The sequence below is a fragment of the Corvus moneduloides genome, chromosome 5, assembly GCF_009650955.1.
Source record: "Corvus moneduloides isolate bCorMon1 chromosome 5, bCorMon1.pri, whole genome shotgun sequence".
NCBI lineage: Eukaryota > Metazoa > Chordata > Aves > Passeriformes > Corvidae > Corvus > Corvus moneduloides.
The window spans coordinates 35,452,822-35,466,247 of NC_045480.1; positions in this window are offsets into that span (position 1 = coordinate 35,452,822).

Here is a 13,426-nt window from a genome sequence, read left to right on the forward strand (position 1 = left end):
GGGGTAACAGTATCATTCAAACTTTCTGGAGACACCAGGTCTAAAAATTTAGTCAAGCACTCTGAGGAATGTCTTTTATGTCTTCCCCACCCCACAAATGTCCGGGTCCCTTCCTCCCTGCCGTGGGGTCCTGGGAGAGGGGCCCTGAGGGGAGACACGGGGTTTCCCTGCCCCTGGTCAGCCTCCTTCCCCATTGGTTGGTTTGTGTTCCCTGCGTGGGCAAGGACCCTCGGGTCCCGTGATTGCGGCAGTTCCTTGGCAGAGCCCCAGCCATGCGGATGGAGAAATAAACATCTCTCTGAAACATCTATCAAGAATCGGTCCATAGATATTTCTTTTTCATGGGCCTCGTTGATTGATACAGCGTGTTGCAGTATCCGCACTGTAACACACAAAGGAGGAGGACAAAAATGACAACAGAAAGATTTTAAGTAAAAAAAATGAAAAAAAATCCGACCTTTTTGAATAGAACATTATTTAGGCCTGTTAGGAGGAATCAGGTACTTGTTTTTTTCTAGAAGTCCTGAAAGAGATGCTATGCCCTCTTACTATCCAAACTGGAGTTCAGCCAAATATGTGATCAGTGGTTGGTGTTGCCCAACTTGAATCTGAAATCTATGAGCCTGCTGCACTTCATAGCAAAACTTGTAGAAAGAGAGAATATATTTTATTCCAGGACTGATACACTTGACGAAAAACTGGAACATTTCATTGCATGCTAGTGGTTCAGATTTGGAATAGAAATATCAAACTTCTCCATAGAAGAAAATCTTATAAATAGACTTCAAGACAAAAGATCTGAATTAAATGTGAACTTGCTAATCAGAACTAATGGGAAAATAAAGCACTAGTAGACTAGTAGAAATAAGCAATAAAATGGTTAGATCTTGTGCAATCTGGAGAGATTTTCACTCCACTGGGAAAAAATTATAACCTGTATTTCCATGGAAGTCTATGGTTTTTAATGTTCAGTGAGTGATGAAATTTACTTCCCAGGCTTGTCTTTTGAATTTATTCTTTAGATATTCCTTTAGACATCCTGGACTGAGAGGTCAAGTAAAAACTATTTCTTGTGAAAGAGGTTCTTCCAGCTGTGACTGGGTGTCTCTATTGTTTATTGATTATGTGGTTTTATTGTGGTACATTGTGTTTTATAGAGTTCATCCATTTAGTTTCTAGAAAAGCTTTTAATTAACTGGATATGATAGATTGTATTTTGGAATGTGTGTCTGTAGGATCATGGATTTTCATACTACAGCTTCTTCAAGGTGTTTGCTGATCCTCCACAAGATTTTTTTCTGCTGATGAGCTTAACAATAATGGAATTGGGAAATTATAGGTTGTAGTTGATGAAATGATTTTCCATGTAGGTTTCAGTGCACCATTACAATAATGTCCTTGTGTTGGGGCAGATCAGCCTGCTCTCAGGCTGAAACCATCAAATGTCAGTCAAACCAGGGCTATCCACTGGGTGGATTTCCCCACCCAGGACAGTGGATCGGAAGGCGGACCAGACGAGATCACTGAGGTCTAGGTTACCTCCCCCTGTTCCAGAAAGTTCTCCCTTTTTTAATTATTAATTGGCTCCCTGTTATGACTCCTGCCTCCCTGTTTTCCCCATTTGTTCTGAAAAATTGTATCCTCCCCTCTGCTTGTACGCCACTGGTTGTTTTCCCTTTTCCTGCCTTACTCCACCCCCCCATAAAGGGGGCTAGCCCGCGTCTCCTCGGGGCATTTGCTGGTCCCTGATCCCTCCTGCAAATAAACCTGTTGGAACTCACACCAGAAGCCCCTCCCGCCTTCTTTGCCTCCGGGCAAATGCCAGCCTGATCATCGGCTGCCCGACGTGTTTCCTCTGAGGAGGAGCCAGCACACGCACCCATCGCACGCTGATTCCACTGAGCCGTCCAGCGAGGACACTGTGGAGGCCAACGCTGCGTCCCCTCTGCCCGAGGGCACGCCGGGGCTTGTGGTGACAAACCCCCGGTTGCGTTATCCTTGTAATCTTGAATTTAAGAGGAGACACTTAGGCTGCAAAAACACACAATCTACTGTATCACTCTAATTCGTTTTGAGGTATAGTTACTATAAAGACTGGTATTAGATTGTGACAGTGAACACTAAGAAAAAAAAAATCAAAATTTAAGAGACATTCTTTATTTGCTGTTAAAAGCATCAGAAATTTCATGAAAACAGAACTTTGCTATCTGAGATCTGGTGATCCAAAGACAGCAGTTTTGGTCTTTGGTGTTTAAGACCATGATAGCATGAGCTTTCTTGACTTCTGTCATATAATGTTGTATCTCTGGAATTTTGGTTTTCTTACTTGCATTCAGAAACTACACGTGAATTGCAATATGTCATATCTATTTTATAACTATTGCTTATAACTCAGATTGCTTCCTGGAGTGTCACACATTTTTCCTTTTAATGTACTTCCAGAAAAAAAAGTTATGTGCTGCTTATGGTGACTGTGTGCACTAAATGCAGTATTTTAATGGATGTTGCTACAGTGCTAGAATTTTTTTTTAAAACAAAATTTATACTTTCAGATTAAAGCTAATGGCCAGTTGTGCACTCAGCATATGGTTTCACAAAGTGCTGACAAAACTCTCCTCCCACTAAAGGAAATAAGAGTGTTTCTGCAGACTTCAGCAGAAGAACACTAAGACAAAGAGGACTACGGCAGTAACTAAGGTGCTATCCTTCTTAACAGATGAGACACAGTGATACAACAAAGAAAATCCGTTCTGCAGAATTACTGTACAAATTAGGCTTATGCTTAGGGCTTATAAAAATAATGCTCTCAGTGGGTGATTTAGCACAGGTGAAGTCAAGGTGGTGATATAAGCAGGGCTGAATCCTCTCTGCATGAAAGCCATGAACACAGTCCAAGTTTTTTACTCACCTGACAGCTGCTCCATGTCATAGAACAGTGATGTCATTTTTTTCTCTTGTAGCTGTAAGTAAAAATTAGAATACCAGCAAAAACAAGTGCTGTTACTGCTGCTAGTGTGCTTGTAAGGATTGTTACAAAAGAAGAGAGCTAGTAAAACTGCATGTAAGCATCAAAATCTGTACCAGCATTCCACAATAAACACCGAGATATAGTTGTATAGAAATACAGTCTTACAAGAGATGCACTGCTTTAGTATAAAAAAGTCTATTTGCTGTTCTGTACCCTATGAAAAACAGAAATTAATTTAGTAAGTCTACACAGAGAGCTCTTATCCTTTCATCTGGCTGTTCTAGAAATCTGTGGAGCCCCTCAGTACTAAACTAAAAAAACCTAAGTACTAAACAGAAAGGAACCATCCTCATCTGTAAGAACTGCCTGGACAAGGAGCTGTTGGAGAAGTCAGTCTGTGATCCATGCTCACTGCGGTGAGTTGCACTCCGTGTTCTTTTTCCTCAAGAAATTAGTGCTGCTGCTTCTCCTTTTTCCCCTCCTTCCTTTCCTCTTCCTTCTTCTTGAGGCAAACCCACCTTCTGTTGGCAGCTACTGTTCCTTTTTCACTTGACTTTAAGAGTCGCCTTTTTACTACCAGAGAGCAGAAAAAACCCAATGTATTTCTTAGGGTCTGTGTTCCCTTTATAATATGATCTACTATTAATAATACATGGAGGGCTTATTTAAAATATCAACTCATCTACTGGAAGAAGAAAACAGCAGCTTCTAACTGTTCCCCAGTTGAAACTAGGAGTTTAACTACAGCAATAAACTGCATGAAAATAATTCTCACAAGTCAAAGGGGTTATTCACAAGGCAGAGGCTAATCAGGCCTCAGTACCATAACAGAGACACTAATTGCCTGATTTTCAGTGTCACTGGACACCTGCGCCTCCTACTGAAGCATACATTGTGGGCAGAGGAACAGGATAATAAGAATGTATGGAGTAGTTTTCTGTTAGGATGTAGAATGCAAGGAAAAATGTTCAACAGCAGATAACAGTAGCATAAATAGTTTATCCCCAGTGTACTCTGTGTTTGTCATTTTAATTCCTGTTTACAAACATGGTTAAAATTTGTAATGTGTAGTGTCCAATAGTCATTGGTACAGTAGGCTCAGCAAAACAATGTTGAAATTAAATCTAAAACCAATGTAATGTCAGCTATAAGACATATATAAGAAAATGACAAATAACCCAGCTCAGATTTTGAGAATGTGCTGTGATAAGATGCCTGAGAATTTCCATGGAAACACAGACAGTTGGCCTTTTAACAAATAATCAGTATGTTGAAATATCAGCATGTCATTTTTGTTAAATGGACAAATGAATGAAGATTATGTTCAATTTATGTACAATAAAATAGAATTGCCTTGGATTCCACAAAAATTGTTTGCTGCAAATAATTCATCGGAGTTTCCTTCTGTACTATAAAACTCTAATAATTTTCCAGTCATTTCAATGAAGCAATAGTTCCAAAATTTTTTATTTTCATGTCCTTTTGCACAGATAGCTATTGAAATATTGGTTTAGTTTAATTAAAAACTGGTTTGTACAATGTTTTTATTACTCATGCAGCAAAGTCTGGCTTAGTTTGTTGGATAGCTTTAAATATAAATATGTTTCAAGGCAAATGAAAAGCAATATTCAGTCCAATTGCAGTAAACAGTTTTAATGTTTAAAGAAATTGTGAAACCACAATATCGAATTACACTGTATTAATCTACAGGTATGTGAATGATGCCAAAAGTAAGGTGCTGGAGAATATATAAGGAAGCAAAAATCCAATTTCCAGACATTAGAGAAGCTCAGCTACTTTTTAAACACTCTCACCTGCCTCCTGGTTTGTGACAATTTATTTGTGCTCTATCTGGATGTACTCTGTTTTGTTGTATCTACATAAATTATTTTCTTTTTCTAGTACTAATTTTAATGAAGGGAAAAACACTTTAAGCCAGTATATATTATTAAGCATCTTTTGAAATTCTGGAAAAGGAAGAGAAGGGAAAGTAAGGGAAGGGAAGAAGGAATGGGGAAGAGGAAAGGGGGAAGGCTGAAGAAAAAAGAACAGAGATAGTAAAAGTAATTTTACATTCCAATACCATCTAAATATTGATCACAGTCCACTACATATAGAATCATCTTACAATTTCACTCAAGATTATATCTGAACAGATATGTTAACAGAATGTTTTTTTGTATTACTTAATTTAAAAACCATAGAGAAATAAGAGACCCTTGCATTCTGTCAAATCCACATGCCTGCTAACACTGAAAACTTACAAACAGGAAAAGAAACTAAAGATATTAGCAAGAGAGAGCTAATTCACACATTCTATGAGTGAATTTATAACATTTTTCCAAAAGATTGTAAAATCACGTATATCTCATTTTCAAAAAGAATGCTGCCTCTTTTCCCGCACAGATAACTGTGAATGCATCAGAATTGAATGTAAATCAGAAATTGAAGGTTTTGTCTCTTCTGTGCTGTAGAATTTACTGGAAATTCTCTAAATTTTTTTTGCAGCTTCTCTCATCCAAGAGCATAAGATGGCTGCAGAGAAACTATCCAATCCTACACACAAGGCTACAGAATTCTTGATCTGTTTATTTACCGTTGGAATTTAGATGATTTTGGGAGCAGAGGCTATGACTCTGGTTAGAACGAATTTGAATAAAACAAATGTCTGTTGAAAGACAAATGTATGAAACAACCTTCTGTGTAGATGACCAGAAGGCAACATGCTTCTGAATAAAGTACTTATGAGTAAAAATATACATTACTTACCGTTTTCCACATGCAGAGGATAAAATTTTGAAAGAACTGAGGTTTTTCATAGTGCAAACTCTACTACTGTTGCTTCTAATTCAATTTTTTTTTATTCAAACTTACCACTTTGAGGCTAAAACTTCTTTGGAATGGTGCCTAATAGCACTTGTTTTCAACAAAACCACCAGGATATATTAGGAAGCCAAGAAAACATCTTTTAGTATTAGCATCATAAATAATGCACAAAAAGAGCTAAAGGTAATGAACATATCATTCAGGGGTTTGGTGGGTTTTATTTTTCAAATGTCTGAAAATTTAGTCGGCTATAAAGCAGAAAAATTCATTTTGGGAACAAACAATATTATCTATTTCACCCTAGTTACAGCCCTGAAGTGGACATATGTAACACATTCTTAGGCAAGTAAGCTGAGTAAGGTCTGCTTAAACACGTAGTGCTCAAGTGAGCGATAAGCTGTAGGGCAGAACTTTCGTGTCTGGTAGAAACATAGAGCTTGGTGTATTGCAAAAATATTCTCATTAGGGAAAAGAACAGGTTTTCAGAATGCTTTAAAATGGTTTTTAAGTTGAAATTCAGAACAAAAGATTTATATCTTTTAAGAAGACATTTACATGTTTGGGGGTTTTTATGGTGAAACAGAACAAATAGTGATTTCGCTATCTAGGCTCAAAACCTTCTGCTATTATTTTCCTTCAAAGATTAATTTTTAATTAAATTTTATCACACATGATTAATACACAGCAAGGAATAATTTCCTAATCTCTTTTGAAGAGAACATATTAGAAAAGAAGTTGACTGAAGCCATCCAGAACTGGCTTTATGAGTTAATTGTAGAAGAGACCACTCTAAGGGTTCCAGAGGGACTATTTGGGTTTTGCCTGCTAATAGCGCTGTTATTGTTCTGCGGATCCTACTCTTCAAGGGAATGTGAAAATGAAGCTGAGGGCATCTTAGCTTTGATCACTTTTTTTCTTCTCCATCTACATCTCTAGATTGTGGAGGCAGGGAAACCCACTGAATAGAAGGAGATGCAGCCTGTAGGAATGGCTTTCCAATCACCTCACCATGGACAGATGTCCGCATGTCGCAGGCGGAAGATATGGGCAGGACTTGCACTCTACAAACAAAGCAACCTTTGCCCTTTCTCCTTCCCTTACAGTCTATGCCCTCCTATATACTAAAAGTGTGTGCTGCAACTCCACCACCATTTTTATTCCCAGAAGAAGAAAACACTTTGGCATACCTATTATTTTAATTAGTGTGTAGCCTTCAGCAAAGCTCTGAGAAGTAAAATTTCATGCATTTACATAGACCCCATAAAAATTACTGTAAGTTAGCATTATGCAATACCTTCATGACCTAAATGTTGCATGTATGAAAAAGGTGTTTTAAAGAAGCTCACAGAAATACACAATATGTTCATTGTAACCAAAGCAGAAAGAGCTACTTGACCTCACATTATCACCTTGAACTTTTCAATAGAATTGGCTTTGCCAGCTTGCCTTGCTGAACAAATAACCTGAGAGATGTTTCAGTTCTAAGGTGTACTCTTTCTTATAACTGAGACATTCTGTGTGATGCTGACAGAAAGTACATCACTGTTACCCGTCCTGGCCACTTGGACTGTCTTGGCTTACTGGCTGGTAAATCAGGGCCAAATGGCTCGGCAAGGAAATCTCCAGAAAGACTAGGAACAATCTAACACAAAAGAATTGTACTACTGAAATTGATACCTGTTTATTAGATCTGTCAATGACTGATCAGTAGAGTTCGTAAATGACTGATTTCCATTTAATATCTTTACTTCAGTAAGAACTTCTAAGCAACATATTTTTTCCTCCAGAAAATAGAAGTCTAATGTCTTAAGGTTTGCCTTAGCAGAAATCAGGATTTTTTTTCCCCAGTGGTTGAATGAAAATTTTGTAGATCATGTCTGCATTAAAACTGTAGCAGTTTTAGGAATTCAGGCCAGGAGTCTTGTACCAGATTTATTTATTTATTTATTTATTTCATCCCAGAAAGAAAGGAGAAGCAGCTTTCTATTATATATTTCTGCTTATTTAATGAACAAGATGCCTGAACAGAAGAACATCCAGTTTCTAATTTATCTATCTTTAGCCAGGCAGAATTCCATATAAATATTTTGCATTTGAGATTTCCCCAAAATACTTGCCTCTTCGCACCTCAGGGCAGAAGGAAAATGGAAAATTGGAACATTATTTTCTCAGTGTTTCTTGTGAACGTATTTCCACTGTGCAGAAGAGACACTTTGGGTTACAGGCAGAAGGACCACAGCTTTTAACTGAATGATCTGTTTTCTGATACCTGCCCTTGGGGAGCTTTCTGCCATTATTTTAAAAAGTCATCAAATACTATGTTATGTTACATCATCACAGTATGTAGCACGTATTAATTGTTTTATTGCTTAAAAAACTTCAGCATAGATGTGCCATTGAGTCAGGCTAATTTAAAAAACAAACCAAAAACCAACAAGCCATTCCAAACAACTGAAATGCCCTTTCACTAATTTGGGTACTTGCTTTATGATGTAAGCAGACAGATTCTTCAGGATGGTTAAGGACTCCTGTAGCTAAGTGTTTTGTTTGGCACTTCGGTAATGGAGAACAGAAATTATGAGAAAAAATATATTATTGTCTAGTCATTGTACTCACATAAGAAGGATCATGCACTCAGTTAAAGTTTAAACTTAGTTTTTGAAAATCCAATTTGAGGAAAAAATCAAAGCATGTTGCATGTGACTTCCCAGTGAAATTATTGAGACCTTTGCCCTCAGTATCAATAAAGACAAAATGTCATTGGTTTTTCCTAGGAAGACATCATAGGTCTGTGTACAAAATGCCGTGAGATGTAGACCTTTTTAGGAACAGGGTAGACTGGCTGTGAGGTTGCCACTATTTTCCTTGACAAAGATCTAACTGAAATTTGCAAAAAGTCCTCTTGATTTCATCAGTTATTAATGTGATATGTCCCTCTTCATCCGCACTGCAGACAGACTTAAAATTGTTTTGTAATAGCTTCAGTCTTTAATGTAAGCTTGAATGTTAAAGTCAACTAATACATTTTTTTAACTGAAGTTGATACAAATTATTACTTTTTTCAGCACAGAATACATTACAAATAACTCTAGTCTCTAGGCAAGTATTATATATCTGAAAAAGACAGCTTCCTGAAGAAATTTCACTTAATTTTTCTAAGACAATATGTGCTGTACCCTCAACCTAACCTCTTCTTTTCAGTTTGGCTTTGTCAGAAAGAATTATTGACAGTCTTGGAGACAGGCAATATTCACAGAATATACAGTAGTGTTTACTTTAAAAAATGAGACTGTTCAATCAAAGAAGGTAGACAGCTAGGACTTTCATCTAAGCCAAAGTCATCTCAATGGGAACTTTCCTGCCGTGCAATGCTCCATATTCTAAATTGTTACCATGCTGTGCCTGTCTTCTTATTTTTAGGTAACAGATGCAGCTCATTGCTTGGAATACAATTTACAGATTTTTGTAATAGAGGTATGAATTATTAATCTGCCTTTCAGTTGTAACTTTTTGTGTATTGTAGCTTAGTAAATAATGATAAGCAAGAAATCAACAAGAACACGATGGTATGTTTCTTAAAATCAAACAGGTACAAGAACAGAGTTAACGGAGATCGTGCCCAGACAGGGCATAGGCTTAGTGACCACTGTAAATATATGTATTTTCTGCCTCTTAGGAGCAAAGTATTTTGCTGGAAAAAATTTAGTCTGAAAACCTTCAATATATCTAGAAGATTCAAAACAAATCAAGCAGTATATAGTGCAATTCTTATGTAGTGTTTTATTGGTCTGTTCCGCCTGGAGGAGACTGAGGGAAGACCTCATTGCAGTTACAACTTCCTCATGAGGGGAAGAGGAGAGGCAGACACTGATCTCTTCTCTGTGGTGATCAGTGACAGGACCCAAAGAAACGGCCCGATGCTGTGTCAGGGTTAGATATTAGGGAAAGGTTCTTCACTCAGAGGTTGGCACTGGAACAGGCTCCCCAGGAAAGTGGTCACAACACCAAGCCAGACAGAGTTCAGTGAGCTTTTGGAGAATGCTGTCAGGCACACAGCGTAACTCTTGGGGATGATGTTGAGCAGGGCCAGGTGGTGGACTGCACGAACCTTGTGTGTCCCTTCCAACTCAGTTTATTCTGTGATACAGTGATCTTGAAAAAAAATAAAATCATATCCTTAAAACCATTTGAAGAGATCTGATTGTGAAAGATTTTTAATTCTATAAAGTATATATATATATATGTATATATATATATACTAATAATGTCATAATGTATGACAAAGAAATATAGCTGGAATTTTTTTGGTACCAGAGGTCATTTACAAAACCAAGGAGATAAAAGAAACAAGGACTTCTCAGTGATTTTCTCTCAGCATCTTAGGCCTCACTATTAAATAAACAGTTGAATGTATTTTTTATCTAAAATAATTTAACTAATATAGCTTAAGGCTAATATTTACTTTCTGTTCCATAGCACTTATGACTCCAGAATTCACCATGGTGTTATTTTGTCATTTGAAATTCATTTTCTATTTCCATTTCATCTACTCCATTTTCTGTAATGGGTAAGGTCAAAATAACAAAGAAAAAATTTTATTGACCTTGCTCTGAATGGAAGCAAAGTAATTCTCCCACTATTTTAGCCATTGAGCAGATAATCAGTATTATTTTTTTTTATTATTTTATGGAATTATTCAGTATCCTTTAATAATCTCTTGGCACAAAACAACATTATAATGTTTTAGTATTTTTATAGACTGTGATATTAATATAGGCTGATGAGCAGTGCAACTTTTGTGCAATTAAATGAGTACACCCTATCTCATGGTTCTCTAACTTTAGTAGACATGGTCTAGAAGACATGGTCATAATTTTAAAACATTCATCATTGCATTAAATCATAACTTGTGACCCATGAAGTAATTTTTACTTCTACTGTATGCCTAACACCATATTGGAGTCAAAATCATGAATAAATTAGCAAAATGAAAATTGGTACAGTCAACTGAGTCTTAGTGAAGCCAAATTTTCAGTAATTATGGAAAAAAATTATAAACACAAAATTTCTATACCAACAGGACAGACAAGATAATCATGGTGAAAAAGACATAATGACAGAACTTTATCCAATTATATATTTATAAATTAAGGCTTATAAAATAATGCATATAAAACACTAAGTAAAGTGGCACCATAGTCCTTAAAACCTCATCTGTCTTTTTGTCAGTCTTATACGACTGGTGATATTAATGAAAAAAAAAGATAACATTGTTTTAATGACCCTGAAAATATCTGGTATTTAGAAAGCTTCAACTCATATATATCCCTATAGCAAATAAATACTTATTCTTAGATTTCTGTCTTCAGGCAAGGACCTTTCAAAGCTGTTTTGCATTTTATTCATTTCACACCAAATGCATCTGGTATTCTTTTCTATTATTTGGGGTTAGAAGTGCTTGAATACTGCTGTAACTTTAGAATTCAGACATGCATGCATGAGTTTGGGTACAAAGTTTGCATACAATCCTCTCAGGATATACGCATGAATTTCAGTGCGTTAGAAAGACTCAGAGCAAGGTATGGATTTTCTGCATGATGCTTCCCTACTTTCTCTTGCAAACCTTTACTAGCAAAGTTTAAGCCCTCATTAAGCACTAAGAGTAGCAAACTGTGGATATAGAAGGAACTTATTGAATTTAATTATCATGCCAGCAGATACACTGAAATCCTTGAAATCGCTGTCTTCCATAGTTATTTTTCTCTTGTCAACATTAGCCTAAGGTTTGCTCTCAGTAGAGGATGGTCTAGATTCTTCAAAAATCCACAAAGATAGCAGCACTCTGCCCTCACTAATATGGTTTGGCAGATTATGCCACATGCTTAGTCATAAAATGGAATTAAGTCTTGGCAGAACTGCTCATTTCAGCTCTCTGTACTCAAAGACTGTGTTTTTATAAAATAAATCCACAAACACCTCAGAATCAGAGTCACAGAGTCACAGACAGGGTAAGGTTGGAAGGGACCACATTAGGTCATTTGTTCTAACCTCCTTGCGCAAGCAGGGGCATCCTAGAGCACATACCACAGAATTGTGCCCAGATGGTTCTGGAATATCTCCAGTGAGGGAGACTCCACAGCCTCTCAGGACAATCTGCTCCAGTGCTCTATCCCTTATGCAATAAAGAAGTTCTTCCTCCTGTTCAGGTGGAACTTCCCATGCATCAGCTTCTGCCCATTGTCTTATTGCTCAGCACCACCAAGCAGAGCCTGGCTCCATCCCCTGACACCCTCCCTTCAGACACTGACAGACATTGATGGGGTTCCCTCTCAATTGTCCCTTCTCAAAGTTAAACAGCCTCAACTCTCAGCCTTTTCCTGTGAGAGAGATGCTCCTGTCCCTTAATCATCTTCATTGCCCTCCACTGAACCCACTCAAGGAATTCCATGTCTCTCTTGTACTGGGGAGTCCAGAACTGGACAAAGCAGTTCAGGTGAGGCCTCACCAGGGCTGAGTAGAGGAGCAGGATCACCTCCCTTGGCATGCTGGAATGCTCTTCCTGATGCACCCCAGGACACCTTTGGCCCCTTGGCCACAAGGGTACTGCTGGCTCATGGACAGCTTACTGTCAAAGAGGACCCCCAGATTCTTCTCCGCAGAGCTGCTTTCCGGTAGCTCAGTTTCAGCCTGTCCTGGTGCCTGGGTTATTCCTCCCCAGGTGGAGGACTCGGCATTTGTCCTTGTTGACCTTCAGTAATTTCTTCCCTTCCCATCTCTCCAGCCTGCCAAGGTCCCTCTGAAGGGTTGCAGAGCCCTCTGGGGTATTGGCCACTCCTCCCACCTTTGAGTCATCAGTGAACTTGCTGAGGAGGCATCTGCCCCTTCACCTAAGTTCAAAGATAAGCTAAGTATTGGACCCAGCATTGAACCTTGGAGGACATCATCATCAGTAACAGGCCTTCAACAGGCCTTCAACTAGAACCTGTGCCACTGATTATGACCCTCTGGGATTCGACCGAATTTCAATCCATCTCACTGTTCACTCATCCAGTCCACATTTTCTGAATTTGCCTCTGATGATATTGTCATAGCTGAAAATCTTGAATCTTCTGCTGGCCACTGTCTGATATTTGTTCTGTGGTCATGAAGTGCTATAAAATAGACTTAATGAATAATTAAAACACAGAACTTCTCTGATTATTCACGAGCAAGCGTTGCATTCACATGGATGCCGCAAGCATGAGCATGAGACTCTAAGATGCCAGAATGTCCTCTATGTCCTCGAACTAGTCCCTCACTGAATCTGGTTAGAAATGCCCTTGAGAAATGCCCTTGAATATGGTTAGGAACAGTCTTGAGAATCTGGTTAAAAATGTCTTTACATTGAAGTTTCAATTTAGAACTGCCTTCATTTAAATAAGCACAGCGAGCAGCAGCAGTACAGATTTCAGAATGTCCTCTATGTCCTCGAACTAGTCCCTCACTGAATCTGGTTAGAAATGCCCTTGAGAAATGCCCTTGAATATGGTTAGGAACAGTCTTGAGAATCTGGTTAAAAATGTCTTTACATTGAAGTTTCAATTTAGAACTGCCTTCATTTAAATAAGCACAGCGAGCAGCAGCAGTACAGAT